Source organism: Protopterus annectens, chromosome 10.part0 (genome assembly GCF_019279795.1).
Source record: "Protopterus annectens isolate FY-2018-M chromosome 10.part0, PAN1.0, whole genome shotgun sequence".
In the NCBI taxonomy this organism is placed as follows: domain Eukaryota; kingdom Metazoa; phylum Chordata; order Ceratodontiformes; family Protopteridae; genus Protopterus; species Protopterus annectens.
Window position 1 is genome coordinate 885,688,210 of NC_056744.1, and position 17,866 is coordinate 885,706,075.

Sequence of the window (17,866 nt, forward strand, 5' to 3'; positions counted from 1 at the left end):
ATTTCAGGAAATCTGTGCTAAGATGGAAGTCTTGCCAGAAGTAGTTATGCGGAGGCACTTTATTACCAACTGTAAGTATGTCTGTGTATGAATAAGGGCATGATTAAAAGTGTGATAACAAGCCCACTTATGAAAGTTACTTCCAACATTATTGCGTATTAACAATTGTGGCATGCATTGTTTCAAAGTATTCTGTGATGGGAGTGGACAGCATGAGTACCTATACAGTTAACACACTAATGACAAACACACATCTGAAGGCTTTTTGAGAAAATGTTGAAAAATGACTTCTGAATTGAGCATTGTGCAACAAATCCTAATATGTGGATCACAACACTCAACATACCTCACAGACAGTTGTAACATCACATCAGGTTGTCAGTGAACTGTGGAAACTTCAAGAGTTGACACAATTTTTAGAAAGGCCTATCACACTTCTGTCCTCTGGGCATTGTCCCCTACCAATATTGTGCGATAGTCAATAGAGCCATGCTGCTGTATGCAAATTCTCAGCAGTTTTTGACACAAAATGAGAAATGAAAATAAATATTTCCCGCCATTAATTAATTATGCTGCTTTATGCTGCCATGCAGTGCAAAGTGCAATATATGCATCATTACACTGGACATGTTCACAAGAAAGTACAGCAATTACTGGATTAAGATCACTGATCAACCCCCCCCATAAAATATCAGATGTGCTGACTAAGCCATTCCAGCATGTCACCAATGTCCTTTTTAATATTCATTTCTACTCACTCATACAAGGTAGACAATGCGGGATATGAACACACAGCCATTTAATTTAAGCAGTCTGTAGATATGTAAAGCTGCTGCTGATGCTACAGGAAATCATAACACAATTGTAAGAAGTAATACAGTTGAAAGGATAACCTGAACATTGCATATGAAGGCATTCATATTGCCTTAAAAGGAGTGTATCCTCTTGGGGATCAAAACACAGGTCCTGTAGCAGTGTTATCACTATATAGCATTTCATATGTATATGGTCTTCTTAAGCAATCTGAACTTTGTCTGAACCAACATCAGCCAGTTTATCAAGATTGCACACATGCCTCCAGTGATTTCCTACCCAGCCAAGTAATGTGGCTTAACTGGTTGTTCTGCTTCAAGCTGTAGCAAGTAATCATACATTTCCTTCACATATTCACTGCATAACATTGCATTTCCAGCATCATCCACATCAACATCTTTACACTGAAGAAGCACAACTGAAAAAGCTTGGACCAATTCCTCCTCAACCATACAATATGTTTCTATAGAGCTTGGAGCCATGGGTACCTGCAACTTGACTTATTTTTTTTCTGTTTCACTTCTATTTTTCGGGTACAACATTAGACTTGCTTGTTTTTCTTTGACTATGTTTTATTTCAACTGTGGGTTCTACTCACTTTTTTAAGGTAACTTTAGGCACTGCAACTTTATTTCCAGTGTCTTACACATCGGCAGATTTTAACACCAGCCTAAGTCCATATTCTACAGAACTGTATCTTAACATGGATGAAGTCATATGAGAAGCTTCAGAAAGAATACTCTTGAAGGGATAATGTCAACAGTGTGCTGAATGGACATGCTTCCCTTGAAAGGGGTTTTGAAGAGTCAAAACCCTATAGCCACTGTGTACACACGTTTCAATTCTGCAATTCATGTCTGGTGAGTAAGCTGGTACTGCATAAAACTATTATCCTACAAGCACGCAGTACTTTGACATTGCCAGATTCAAATACCTACCACATTCACTAGAAATGCATAGTAACCACTAATGCCACAGAGGAAGCCTTGTGACAAGTTTCAGACAGCACACATTTAAAGGTTCTGCCTGAGCAGTGTGTCAAAATGCATATGTTCTCCCTAAAAGCGAATAAAAGACTTGGAGGATATTATATCTAAGTCTTTAAAATTCAGATCTGATGGATAAGTTAGTCCTGCTAGTTAGTATTTGCTGATGCACTCATACAATATATACATTGCTGGATGTGAACACCTGCCTATCAAAGTCCACATTCTCTAGAACTGTGTATTAACAGCTGACACCACAGGAAAGTCATATAACAAGGGTCAGATAGCATATGCTTGTAGCTTACTTGATAAATGTTTGGGGACTGGGAAATGTGGTCTGACAGACAGCATCAGTGTTTTGATTACAACTCACAACATACTGTAGCAATACGTCATACAAGACATAATGCACAATAATTGTGTTGGGAGTGATATATATATATATATATATATATATATATATATATATATATATATATATATATATATATATATATATATATATATATATATATATATATATATATATATATATGTGTGTGTGTGTGTGTGTGTGTGTGTGTGCCACATGACAGTGTATTGAACAGTTATGTGACTGGTGATAGTGACAGATGTCAGCAAGTGTACTGTCACTCAGACATTCATGACTGTTCATCATCACATAATTGCACTGAAGCTTTTTGTTTATGTGTGGATCACTGACATGTCTCTTGGATGTGTGCACAGTGTGCAGGTAATTACAAGTTATACATAGTAAACATATACACCTTACTCATTAAAACTACTCTGTAAATATGTCTGTCATTTTTACCAGTTCAATGGAATGTACTTGGAAGGGTAATGTGAATCACTGCCACACTCATTTATGTGATGAAGTGGATAGACTGCATTACAATGGACTCCTCATATGTGGGACACAATAAGCCAATAAATTATATGCAACTAGTAGAGGCCACTGACATTACTTTCAGTCTATCACTATTGCTTACTGAAGTTCACTACTGGCAAGTTCATTTGCATGACCGATGGCAAAGTATTAGTGCATATGTAATTTTCCTTTTGATTTTTTTAACTTAGGAAGCTTTGCTGCTTAATGCTAAGTGTCATGCAGATGATGAGTATATACATAGCCTTTAGTGTTTCTAAGGCACTTCGGGCTGCCATGTGTGTGGTATGTGAATCTAAGATTTGACATGATTAAAACTGTGAAATGGAGTTTTCAGGACAGTGTTGAAATTAGGGAGCAAGAAGAGGTTAGGATACTGGTTGAGTAATTAAGGAATAAGAAGGATGGTGGTGGAAGAGTAACATATCTGTCCATGACTTCACAAAGTAAAATGTTATAATAAAGACAGCTGTTCCAAATTCTGTACACAGTGCTCTATTTGAACATCTGCCACTCTTACCCAACATTCTCTAGACATGTACATTATCTGAGAACACCACAATGGAACTCACATTTTAGATGGCAGAAAGTACACATTTTAAGATACCACAAGAAATTCATGAAGGCAGGGACAATGTGTAGATCATACTTCAAAACAGTACTGATAGCGAAACATCCCTGAAGAAATACATGAAACCCTTGAATCTGTTATACATATAATAGTGACTGTCTACTCCTACTGCTATCAGCATTGCTTCTTCTCTCATTCAGCAAAGCTATGCATGATAGAACAGAAAACATCATATGACTGTGCCTGAAGGCAAAATCTCATCAGCTTTTGCAATACGCCAGGAAGCAGCAGTTACCATTTCATAAGAATGGGTACTGGTGCTGCTTGATTTACAAGCATCACTCAAATGCTGAGTATAGGAATAGAGATTTATGTATATAATTCATTTCTGACCATACACAGACATATATGAAGTGGAGAGCTATATATGGGCCATCATTTTGTGAGATAGGTGCCGTTTTTCTTTTTTAAGAGACATGAATGTTGGGGAAGGCATTTAGGAATAAGAGGGGTAGGTATGGAAAGTTACTGGGGGGGTGGGGGTGGAGCCCCCCACGAGGGTGCATGGGGACATAGCCCCCCTGTTAGCATCTTTAAAGTTATTTTTTTTCTTTTTTTTTTGGTCTACTTGCATGTTCGACATTTCAAATGTCGATCACATGGTCTCGACCATATGGGTTTCGACAATGTGAAATGTCTCCTGTCTACCTGATGAATCTGGGCATCTTGGGGCAATGCAGCAATTGCCTCATGTACACAGACAACCCTCTCCTCCTACCACTCAACACTACAAAGTGTGAGAAATGCACTTATATAGCCAAACTGGAAGCAAAGCTCTCTTCACCTAAGACTGGACTAGACAGTCAAGAGGAGAAGGTAAACACTTGCATCACGCCACACTCAGCGCATAGTCCCTCAGAACCTACACCACCAAAACACACACATAGAAACACAAAACACACACCTACATTTACGGAAGCTCTCAGTAAAAACCTTCCCAAGCAACAGGGACCGCCAAAGCAGAAACACAAACAACCTCCACCCCCCCAACACAACCCAAATGACACATAGCCCACAAACTCAGTGTGCCACTCAACCACAGCCCATAAGGCATAACGTACACAACACTCTAGTCATAGGTGACTCTATAGTCAGGCACACTGATGTTTCACTCACCAGGCTAAACAAGGAGAAAGTTATTGTCAGCTGCCTGTTAGGTGCCAGGATCCACAACATAATGCACGCACTCAGGTCATTCCACAACAAGTACAAATATGACTCTGTCATTGTTCATGTTAGTGTGAATGACCTGAGACGTACCTTCCTGGACTACATGAAAAGGGACATGGAGGAGCTGTCCGATCTTGTAGCCCAGGCAGGTATGACCCTAGCCTTGAGTAGCATCCTGCCATCACCCAGAATGATACCACAGTACAAGGACAAAATTATTGACTTCAACAATTGGCTAAGCTTCTGGTGTCATTCAAAGGGGCTCCAGTATCTGTCTGCCTGGGATGACATGATCAACAAACTATGATGCTTTGCCAGAGATGGCCTGCAACTGTCACCCCTGGGATTCCGGATACAGGCAAAGGGTCTAGCCACCCCTATAGTGCCTTTTTTAGGCAAGGTTCAAATGACAAATTCACCACCTTAACAGGTACAAGCAAGAAGAATCTGAGGGTATTGTTACTCAGTGTTAGAAGTCTAAACCTCAAAATGCACTCACTCGAGGCACTCCTTAAAATGGAGAACATCGACATCTGTGCAGTGACAGAGACCTGGTTCAAGGCTCCAGAGAGTTCCCCTGCATTACCAGGCTATAATCCATACCACACCTTTCGGCCACCTAACCTGGACTGAAACACTAAAGGCAGAGGCGTGTCCATATTAATTAAGGATATCCACATCTCCAGGCTAGTTGCTCAGCATAATGCATCCAAGATTATCCAAGTGCAACTAACTCTGGGCAAGACCGCAATCCAAATTGTAGCTTGCTACAGATCCCCCACCATGCCCCAGGATTCACACTCCTCATTTCTTGATACACTGGAAAATATTAGAGTACAACCTAACACCCTAATAACGGGTGATTTCAACTACCCCACCATTAACTGGGAAAACTACTCATGTACCAACTTGTGCTCAACGTTTTCTGGAATTCATAAATTCCAATGCCCTAGATCAACTTATCCACATCCCCACCAGGGGCAACATGGGCAATCGGTGCTCCACACCAGAGGTCAATTCCTCATTGATCAGATCCGGCCACAAGCTACTCACCCTAGAAATCCACATCCCTCCCCCACCCCCCATTAGGGAAACCACAGTAAAAAATTTCTCCAAAGCCAACTTCACGCTTCTTAAGACAGAAATGCCAAACTTCACGACGCCCATGCTGATGGACAACAGAGGTATGACTGCTGAATCCTACGCAAATGCACTTTATAAGCACTTACACTAGTGCATGGATCGTGCAATCCCTAACAGAACCAAGATGCTATCCTCCAAAAAAAGGAAGACAATCTGGTGGTCCCCTGCCATAAACAAACCCTACAACAGAAGAAAGAAACTGTTGCAAAAAAGAGTAAAATCCCATGATTGGAGAAACACCCTGGTCAGCCTCAGTAAGAAGCTGAGATCCCTCATAAAATCCTCCAAAGCCAGTTACAAAAACAAAATTGCCACTGACTCTAAAGACAACCACAAAGCATTCTATAGCTATGTCAAGAATCTCAATGGCAACACTCAGATCTGCTCTGAGTTACAGCACAATGGCACTAAATATACAGAACCAACTGATATTGCCAACATCCTGGCTGATAGGTTCAGTGCTAACTTTACCCCCCTGTCATCCCCTAAAGGGCCCATCTGTATACCAGAAGAATGCAAAGTTCATGTAATCATGGCTGCACAGGTAAAAAACACACTATCCAAAGCCAAGAACACAGCATCTGTAGGGAGTGACAACATCCCAGGCTGTGTTCTACATGAACGACAGAACGAACTGGCACCCCACCTAAGTACCATGTTCAATCATAGCCTCACCTCAGGCTATGTCTCCACTGAATGGCGCACAGCGACGGTTATCCCGCTCCACAAAAGGGAGCCACCACAGACCCCAGAAACTACCACCCCATTAGCCTAATGAGCCTGGTCTGCAAGGCTATGGAACGTATCATCATGGAACTTATAAACAATGACACTGGTAATCTCCAAACTCAGGACCCCACCCAGTTTGGGTTCGTAAAAGGCAGATCATGTCTCCTAAACCTGATAGACTTCTTTGAAGCAGTCACCAAAGCCATAGATGAGGGTAAGGTGGTTCACACAGCCTATCTAGATCTCGCCAAGGCTTTTGACACCATCCCCCACTCTGGAATTATAGATAAACTCACTAAACTAGGTATAAATCCCTATGTCACAAGATGGGTTGCCAACTGGCTCACTGACAGAACCCACACTGTGAAAGTAGCAGACTCCAAATCCAACTTCAGACCAGTGACAAGTGGAGTACCACAGGGTTCAGTCCTGGGTCCTCTCCTGTTTGGTATCTACTTCTCTGAAGTACAGGCTAACACAAAAGGTCTTTGGCTAATGAAGCTCACAGATGATTGCAAACTAGGAGCCATAATCAAAACTCCAAAAGATGTGGACATTCTACAAAAGGGCCTCGCTGAGACAGATGCCTGGTGTCAAAGCCATGGCCTCAAGCTCAATGCCAAAAAGTGCATTGTCATCCCTTTTGGTAAAAACTCTGTACCCATGAACTGCCACATAGGCAGTAGTCTACTTAACACCAAAAGCATGATAAGAGACCTTGGGACACAGGTGGACAGTAGTCTCTCCTTTGATAATCACATCACCACAGTAGTCAGGAAATCCTTCTACGTGGCACACCTCATCACAGTTTCTCATCCAGGAAAAAGAGGTCATTGTTCCCCTCTACTCGTCACTCATTAGACCCATTATAGAGTACAATGCCCCTTTTGGTATGTACCTTACAAGACATCTACAACAACTGGAAAGGCCACAGAAATACCTCACAAAGAGGATTACCGGCCTCAAACAGATACCCTACGCAGACCGTTTAAAAAAACTGCAGCTTTACTCTGTCGCATATCACCTACTCAAAGGCGATCTCTGCCTAACACACAAAGCTATGTCAAACCCAGGGCTTTTAGACATGCTCCACTTAAAGAAATCCAATCCCTATGAGCTACATGCTCTAGGGACCTAAACCTTGTCACCACAATAAACAGAACATGCTGGAGGGATAGATTCCTGTCCCAGAGACTTCCCATACTCTGGAATAAACTACCTATCTATACCAAAACAAATCTCCTCATTATCACTCTTCAAGTGATTGGATGGGATATAGGAAATTCACCCCTGGATCACTTCTGTGGCTCTGCTCGACAGTGGCACAGGAAAATAATTTTCTTGGGTGGCGAAAGCCAGGGTACCTTTTGGCTAGGCTTATATAGGCCCTAGGGCAATAGCCTAGTGCCTACCTATGAACCTATGAACCTATCAAGTAGACCCACATATATATATATATATATATATATATATATATATATATATATATACAAATGCTCCACAGTGACTCAAGCAAATGTTGGTTAATGTTGATATCTCAGTTCCACTTCAAATGATGTATTGCTACTTGTGGGCATGTACTTTGGAATAGTTGATATCATTCATAATGTGAACAGTGTCAAGCAAACATATGACATAATCTTCATGATGTTGTTCTTATTCTGTGTTGTGCGTATGTACATCTTTGTTTAAGAAATACACAATACCTTGGTGGCACATAGAAAGTTAATAACTGACATACCAAGGGAGTAATTTTAGGTATATAATTTTGAACATGAGTGGATATATGCCTACTTCTTACAACCTTGTAACTGCTGCAATATATTGTGTTCTTTTATTGAAGTAATAATTTTAGCCAATATATTTTTCTGTGGAAAAATTTCCCTTTACACTCATGTTTTTGATATTTTTGATGCTAACTTACACGTGCCAAAGACAAACTTATTTGCATGACTGTCACCAAATTCTTAGCACATGAGTAATTATTTTCTGAGTTTTTGCCATAAGACATGAATTGCCAGTTCTATAGAGGCATTCCTGATCAGTGATAGTGCTCCATGCTAACTGTCATGCAACGAACAAGAAACAATTTAATTGTTGACCACGTGTGTGATAAGGTTTTATTATAAATGACAGCATTGTGTGTTTGTGGGATAAAAAATATTGAAGAAAGGGCCACACAGAGCATACAGGAGGTAATGTTCTCTACAGCATATACCCAGTATAATGTACACTTGGGATCATTATAAATATATGTCAATGAAGCAATATTCAAACATGTTTTGAAAGCTGTGTTGATGTGTTCTTCATATTTCACTCATTCATTATCTTACTATCGGAAATGCACATGTACTATTTATTTCACAGCATGCACACACAAGTGTGTTATTACTATAAGCAATGCAGATAAAGTTCACATTTATCAAATTTAACAGCCATAGGTACATAATAGTATTGCAGTAATAGTGGTGCAACAGTTAGTATTGTCACCTCACAGCAATATTCTCAGCTGGGGTTCCTTCTGTGCGGCATATGCATGTCCTCCCTGTGTTCACATGGGTTTCCTCCTGGTGCTCCAGCTTCCTTCCACATTCCCAAGACATGCAGCAGGTGGATTGGAGACTCAAAGTTGGCCCTAGGTGCGAGTGTATGGTACGAATGAATTACCGCTGCAGGGCTAGCCACCCGGTGGTGTAAACCTTGGCTGTAGATATTTGTCACTGTTGAACTGGCACCCTGATCCTATGTGCAAAAATGGGAAAAGGGGTTGAGGATGGATGGATTAACATTATACACTGCATATGTAGTTCAGCTTAAAGGAAAGAACAAGATCACCCACGTATTATGCCACATAAAAGTAAACTATCCCTAAAGTGGATTCAAACCTTGCCCTGCTGGTACTGTTAGTCAGGCCATACTTCACTAAAATATGGAGCCAGTGAACAAGTTACATATCAAATGTAAATTTCTGCATTCAGTAATGTCCATAATACTAAGTAAGGTACACCGCTGCCAGTGTCATTTGCAGGAGTGATGGCTAAGTCTTTTGGCATTTAAAATTAAAGTTTGAGTTTTTGCAATAGAAAGTGAACTGTCATTCCCTACAGGGCATTGCTAATGGGCAATGATGCACAATAATCAACCATCACACAAAGGAACGATGCCAAAAAAATAGAAAGTTATTTGTAATTCATTGTAATAAGTTCACAGTATACGGGTCTATAAAAGTAAAATATGTACTGTCTATATCCCTATTTTTACATAGATGGCACCTTCACAAGATCTGAACTGCACCTATGGCATTACAACGACTCATTGAGATGATATACATGTTGTACCACCTGAATGGTTTAATGTAAAGGGAGAATGTGAAGCACTTAATCTTGGCATTGCAGTTCTGAAATTGACATTTTAGTCTGTATTATACCCATGCCATCATGCTGCTGTAATGTTTCCTGTCACAGTACAATTGTGTGACTGTGATCATTGGATAAGTGAGAATGATGAAGGATGGGAGGTTATAAACAACCTGTCTGCAAGACAGAATTTTCTGATAGTAGCTGTTGTGCATGACTTCACTGTAGTACCTTTGTACAAGGACTATATTACAGTTTGCCTTAAATATGAACCTTTCTTTTTAAGTTCTGCATATGCTACAGCCACTTTGTTAGCAATCTTTTTCCATGTCTGCTCAGGCACCTTATCTTATTACAAACTGTTAACAAAAGTGTGTATCAAGGTTAACTCCAAAATCAGTAACTATAACTTAAACATTCTTTGTAAGCCTTTTTACTCTCTGACACACCCTCTGTGGGTGTACTTCTCATTTGCAAGGATGCTAAATGAATAATTGAATTACCAGAATTGCTAATGACTCACTCTTACAAAACATTACTAAGCTAATCATCTTAATATCGGCTCTTGCAATGCCCAGCCATGTGCATATCATCATATAGGAATTAAAACCATGTTTACTTGCCCAGAATGGTGAGCAGATTGATTCAGAAATTATAATGAATTGGATCTAATTAATATAGTCAACTTGCTTAGTGGGGTTAAGCTACAGCATATGAGTAGAACCTAGGATAATGGAACTTCTATAGTGCTAGGGAAGACTGTTTGTTTTCCCAAGTGATGCCAAACAAATTGCTGACAACACTGTCAATACTTAGGATAGCCTGTCTGAAATCTCTCAGGGTATGTAATCTTCCATACAGGTACTGCTTCATAATATATGTTGACAACTTATTTGCAGTGAGTGCTGTGTAACCTGGCAGTGTTTTTGAAATAATGGGGGTAGGGCAAAATCCTAGCTCTACAGACATATATCTGCATTGTAGGAGCTATGTGGGTTGCTGTTATATTAACCAGTTATTCCTTGTTTATGTGCTGTTCTAGCTGCCTATTTTATATATATATATATATATATATATATATATATATGGATCTACCTGACTAGATCGACAAGTCAGAACACCGACAACGACTCAGAAGATCGACAAGTCAGAAGACCGACGGAGGAAAACACCGACGCTGAGAACACTGAGATGGGGAAAGGATGTGTAAGTATGCGGTAGTGACGGACATTAGGGTGCGAGTAAGGTAAGTGCGATGTTGATGGTCTGTAGGGATAGGGTGGGATAAGTGAGTTAGGGTTAGGCGCGGGTTAGGTAAGGTGCGAGTAAGGTAAGTGTGCGATGTTGGCGGTCTGTAGGGATAGTGGGATAAGTGAGTTAGCGTAGCCGGGTTAGGTAAGTGCAGTAGTGATATTTTTGGGTTAGGGCAGGTTAAGTGAGTTAGTGTTAGGGCCGGTTAGGTAAGTGTGCGATAGTGACGGACCTTAGGGTTAGGGTTTCGGTTAGGGTTGTAGATAGTTGTGTATGTAAGGGTTAGTGTTGGTTTGTAAGGATTTTGGTGTGCTTGTGTTGTGTGTGTGGGTTTTGGACAGGGGATTTGTTTTGTTTGTTGTTATGATGTGTCGAGTGTATGAGGTGTCGTGTTTGTGAATTGTCGATGATTTGGTGTCGGCGAAGTTGTTGTCGGTGTTGTGAAGTGTCGATCTAGTCAGGTAGATCCATATATATATATATATATATATATATATATATATATATATATATATATATATATATATATTCTATGTGCATGATTACATTTGTTCTCTTCTGTAACCAGAACTTTTATGCTTCGTGGGAGAATCCATATGGGAATATTACAGGGCTTGCATTGTAATTTTTAGTCTGTTTTGTATGATGATATGAGATGCTTATATAATGACATATTTTGCTCCCAATAAGTATAACAGCCAGCACTACATGCCTGGTTTGTTGTTTTATTTAATATGAATTCTTTTTTCTGTCACAACAGAGATATGGTTCCAAAATTCAAAACTAAAGAGTCTTCCTCAAGAAAACCTCCCTTCTTATTTGCTAAGAATGAGGTTATAGCACATGCCCTTCATCTCCATGAGGCACAGTTCCTAGATCCACATTCAACAGTCAAGCTCTTCAGTGACTGTGGCTGGCAGCAAGTGGTTCATGATGTCAATGCTGTGGGTGACCAGGGTCATGAAAACCAAATGGTATAACCTAGGGCCACTGACATGATTAAAAACGCTAATGACACAGCAAAGGCTGTAGCATAGGAGTACTGAACCCCCACTCACTTGAAACAGAGGAGTTCCTGTCAACTATAAGGGATCTAGCCAACTCAGAAGAGTTTCACAGTGTGGTGTTAGATGTTGGGACAGAACTGGAGGACAACCAGAGGGTTTCCACGAGTGATGTAACAGGTATGCCATTCAAATGTGTAAATTAGGTAGTTTTTGCAATTTCAATTAAATTGTCTTAAGTTGTATGCTAATAATACTCCTATTAACTGATATTTGTGTGTCTCGGGACATCTGCCATTGATGGACAATGATCACCTGCAGATGGTACAGCATTCCTTTTTAGTATTAGTTTATATGCATTACTTTGTAAGATTATTTGCATTTGCATATCTGGTTGATTTATTTAGGTGGAGATATTATATTTTATTCATGTTTCTGTTACTTACTAATTATTCTTTTCTGTTTTTTTGATGTATACCCAGGTGAAGCATTGCCTGGCATCAGCATTGTGGACCTCCCACCACCTGATGTTAGAGGAGCCGTAGCCTATGATGATAATGGCAGTGATAAACAGGCACAGTTTGGAGTTGCAGAGGATATGTCAGACACAGAGAGTGTGGCTCCCACATCCCTTTTCCACAGAGTGGGCACAGTCATTATGTCTATGCATACCCATGACACAGACCCATCTCAGAGTGGACAGGTTGATGAGGACAAGGTTGATCAGGGTAGTGTGGTTACCTCAGCTGTAGAGGTGGCAGAATCTCTTCATAGCCTTTGTTCAGTAGAAGTGCTCTGAGAAGGTGTGCTTATTTTAACCTCTCCCTGATGTTGGTGTGTCAGTATCTGCCACTCAGTGTATGTGAAGTGCCATCATGGAGGCACAGTCAAGTTACAATTAGGCTTCAGAAGCAATAGAGTACTACATACCATGCATTCTGAAGTATGTGACTGTATGAACTGTGTGTGTCAGAGTCCTTGTATAGGATGAATGACATACTGGACCATGCAGTGTCTGGTCTGGATCATCTGCTGGGGTAGGGTTAGCCTCCACAGGGATATTATGCCAGTATGACTGCGGTGGTGGTACTGCGGTAGTGTTGTTGCCTCACAGTAAGATGCTGTCCAGTTCGGTTCTCAACTAGAGCGTCTTCTGCGTGGAGATATGCGTGAATGGGCATACCTTCGTTGAAGGTTGTGCATCAGGGCTGGCAACTCAACACGTAAAAATCTACTGCCAATCATTAGCGGACTGGAGTTCCGCTGTGGCGACCTCTAACCGGGAAAAGCCGAAAGACACAACAACAACATTGTCAGATGTCAGCTGATTTGGCCATGGATATGACAGAGCCTGCTCCCACAGTGGTCATGGTCATAGACATAGTCAAGATGACAGCTCACCCAGCAGACATCATTCACATTCAAGAAGCGCTCCAACTTCTAACCAGGGTCATACAATTAACAGTTCTACTCCTGGCAGAGATAGTTCACATAGTCTAGGGCATCCAGAATCATCTTGATCCTGTACTATGCATATAACAACAATAAAATAAAAGTCTTAGTGAATGATTGGATAAGTAAAGAAATAGACATGAGCAATGATACGAGATAAGGATGTCCTATGAGTAGTATTTTCTTTGCTTTAGTTATGAATATAATCATCAGAGTGATTAGTCAAAAAATGAAAAATACAAAGTTTATAATTCATACAGATGCTGAAATTCCAGTTATGATGTCATATGCAGATGAAATTACTATAACTACTAAAAATAGAGAATGGATGAGAGAAGCTTTAATTTATTTAGCTGATTGTTTAAAGGAAAGCGGTATGGCTCTTAAACAGAAAAGTAAAGGAATGGGTGACTTAAAAATAGCAGGAAAACAATTTTCTATAAAAGAAATATCTGTTTCAGGTATACATTTTGATAAAGAGAGCAATAGAAGGGGATGAGATATAATGTTAAAGGAATTAAAATATATTTGTGTTTTATGAAAAATATATAGATTAGCTTATAAGAAAAATGTAAATCTGATTAATTCAGTATTAATAGGTAAGATAGCATATTTAGCAAGTGTTGTTATGATTCCCAGAATGTATGAGAAGCTTTTGTTAGAAATATTTTTCTACTTTACATGGGGATCTAGACTAAATCTTGTTAAAAGGGGTACATTATACGTGAATAATGAAGAAGGAGGATTAGGCATGCTAAATCCAATAGTATATGCCACATCATTAAATTTGTATAAGGTTTTGAAATGGTTAAACGAAAAAATGCAAATTTAGTAACAAATGTATTTAAAATGCAAGTATAAGGCATTTTGGGAAAGAAGAAACAAAAGATTAAAATAATGTTTTAATGAAGAGTAGAGAATTACCAACAAAAGATAAAAATGTGGAAAACAATTATTTATTATTTTATTTTATTTTACATCTGTTAACTGGGAAAGTCCACTGGACACAGGTCCTTTTTCAGTGAAGACCCAGGGAGAAAAGCTCCACAAATAACATGCAATAAAATAAAGTAGATACAAATAGAAATTCAATATACAGTTACAATAATATTACAACAATGACATACAGTGTCTACTACAGTGATGTCATGTACAAGATATAGATAGGGCAACAAATTACATTTTGAGTATAGTATGATCTCTTAACAAACAATGTACACCACATAGATGGAGAAGGTGTGAGAGAGAAACCAGCTGATAAAAGGTACTGGTTAAGGTTTATATAGGAAGAAGCAGCTGAGGTTATAGTGTATACAGAGAGTAGAAGTTTAGGAGTAGTTTAGGAGTTATATGATCAGTGGTCAGAGGTGCCCTTACACTTTAGATTTTAGTTATTAGTACAGTATATACAGTATTGCAGCATATTTAGTGTTGTAGAATGAGCTGAATCCAAGTTTGAGAAGGATGAGGTTAGTAGTTTGGTAGTTTACTTGATGCAGTGGCTTAGTTAGCATTACAATTATGGGGCAAATTAACCAGTGCTGGCATAGGAGCATAGCCATGTATCAGCCAAGTGAGTTTTCAGCATATATTTAAATTGTGTTAAGAAAGATTGGGATACTATAATGTAGGGGAGTGAGTTTCATTTTTTGGATATGAAGTTAGAGAACAGGGCATCACTGACTGCATTATTGACATTTGTTACCTGTAGTAGTAGCCTGTTACTTGAACAGAGTGGTCTGTTGTTTGAGTATGGGAGTATTAAGTTTTGCAGGGTGGGGGGTTTATCATGTTGATAAAGGAATTTGTGAGCTGCCCAGAACTTTTGGGTTTGTTTTGGTGCTTCACTTGCATATTTTGATAATAACTAATTTTGTCTTGTTTAGCTGATTTTTTTGCTTTGTTCCGGAGCTCACTTAGTTTAAGATTGATGAAGTGGAAGAAACATGGTATAAAAATATTACGAGAAAATATTATTGCATTAACCTATAGGAAAATATCCCAGAAGTAAAGATTAAAGCAATCAAAGAAATAAATAAATTGTGTAGTCATAATGTTGAATGTCAAGATTTGTTATGGAAATTTGGAATAAAAAATACCAGTAAAAGCAAATATGCCTTGCAAAAAGAAAAGTGAAAGAAGATACTTGTACTGTGATGAAGAAGGAACAACAGAACATGTTTTTTTGAATGTGAGAGATTTAAAGAGCTATGGAACAAATTATGTACAGAAATTTTAAGAATAATGATAATATGAATATGGATATTATGAGAATATAAGCAAAAAATCAAAATTGGATTTGGATAAAAAATGTTTTATGTAGTATGGGTATTATGGAATGAAAGGATTAATAAAATGATGATTAATGGAAAATGGACATTGTCATTAATATTAGAAAAGTTTAGATTATGGTTATGGAAAAAGGAGTGTGGGTCAAAATAAGGAATATGTATATATGAATAATAATTCAATGTGTAGAAACATGAAAATTACTTTAAAGAACTATATAAATTTGTAAATTCAGATGTACTTTGAAACACTAAATTACCAACATTCTGAATTGCAGATGATCGAGACCAGAAACCTACGTTTTTAGAACAGTGAAATTTCATAATATCTAATCTCATAAGATCAAAAATTAAAATGCAGACATTATGTTTTTGTCCCTTCACCACTGCAGTATACCCAACAAAGTGTAACTGTGATTCTTGCAAAACAACAATGTAGTTTTTATACTTCAGCAGATTATGTGCCTATAGTACAAAATAGACAGTTTTTAAAGATGTATCGAGTGAATGCAAAGTGTTACATTTTCAGTAGTCTAAATAGATAGAAGATAAATTAGCTTTCTGTTTTAATTCAGTAAATTAGGCATATCTTTCTACTTCTACAGTATTTCCAGTATTGTGAGGAACTGACTTACATAGTTCTTCAGTGTTTAGTAAAGACATAGTAATTCCTCATCCTTTAAATTTTTCACTGGATTTGTACTTATAGCACTACTGTTTCTTTAGTTTCATAGTTCTTTCTAAGTGACCGATGTGGCCTTCAATTACAAGCACTTTCTTAGTTTTTTGAGATAATGTAGTTGAATACAAGGTTCCTGCAGTTTCTGGAACATTGAACTTAATGTCCGCCATTTTGGTTAGGTACATAGTATAAATGTTTAAAGGGATATCAGCCGATTTAAATTGTTAGCCTTTACTATTGATATCAGTATTTGAGAAAGTGAAACTCGATCATTTCAACGTTCACTGTCCAGAATAGTCAAATTTCTGGTCCCGATCATGTGCAATTCGGGATTTTGGTAATTCAACATTTCAAAGTAGATACATAAATACATATATGCATTATATATATATATATATATATATATATATATATATATATATATATTTATGTATATGCATATAACGTAAAATAAAATATGTAAATAAATAAAAGACCCCTTCTCTTTTTGATAGCGTCTGTGAGATCTTTTACATCCACCTGAGCTACTTACCAGCGCAAGCAGAATGGACTTTGGTTTAATATTGCATCCAAAGGACAACACACTCTGGAATTCAGTACCCCTTATGCTGCACCGCAGCATCAGAAATCCATCTATTAGTATGAGAATAGAATTGACAGTCTTCTGCACTAAAAGCAAGTATCCTATCTGTTGCTCCACTGATACAGATAATATTAGGTGTGGTGATTATGGTGCCTAAATCTGTACCACTACCATGAAATATGTATGCAAGAGGGTATTTTACCTTCACATATGCACTAGTGTCTTGGGGTATGGAAACATCTACTGCACCAGAATAAGCTTTACACTATGTATAGAGCACATCTACAGAACAGGGTTATAATCACTGAATACTCAGGTTTTAACTCACCTCAGTCTGATCCCAGTGCCTTTTAGTGCAAACTTTTCAGCAGTAACTGGGGCTTAACCAAAATTATTTCATAAACAAATACTTACAGTGTTTCCTAGGAGGGGGCTGCTTATACCTCTCCAGTGAAACTGCTCCTTTCCTCTATTCCTGGTATGGTGCCACCAAGTAAATGACTAATCTGATATTAAGACCAATAATCAAGTAAAACTCATAAACACCAAAATCTGGTTCCCACTGCAAGAAGTACACTGCAAACACACTAATGGGGATTAGTGCTTAAGTTCCTTTAATCTACTACAATGGAACTTCATCAGATAATGTACAATATCACAGTCACAACTTTTAAAAACAATAAAGAAACAGTAAAAGCTATTCACAAATTAAAATAGTCATCTTCTTAAAGTGACTACCCTCTCTCTTCTGCACAAAATTACTAACATCTCTTTAATGTTTTAAAATGACATTGAAGTATAAAAAACATACAAAAAAAAAAATATATATATATACACACACACACACACACACACACACACACACACACACACACACACACACACACACACA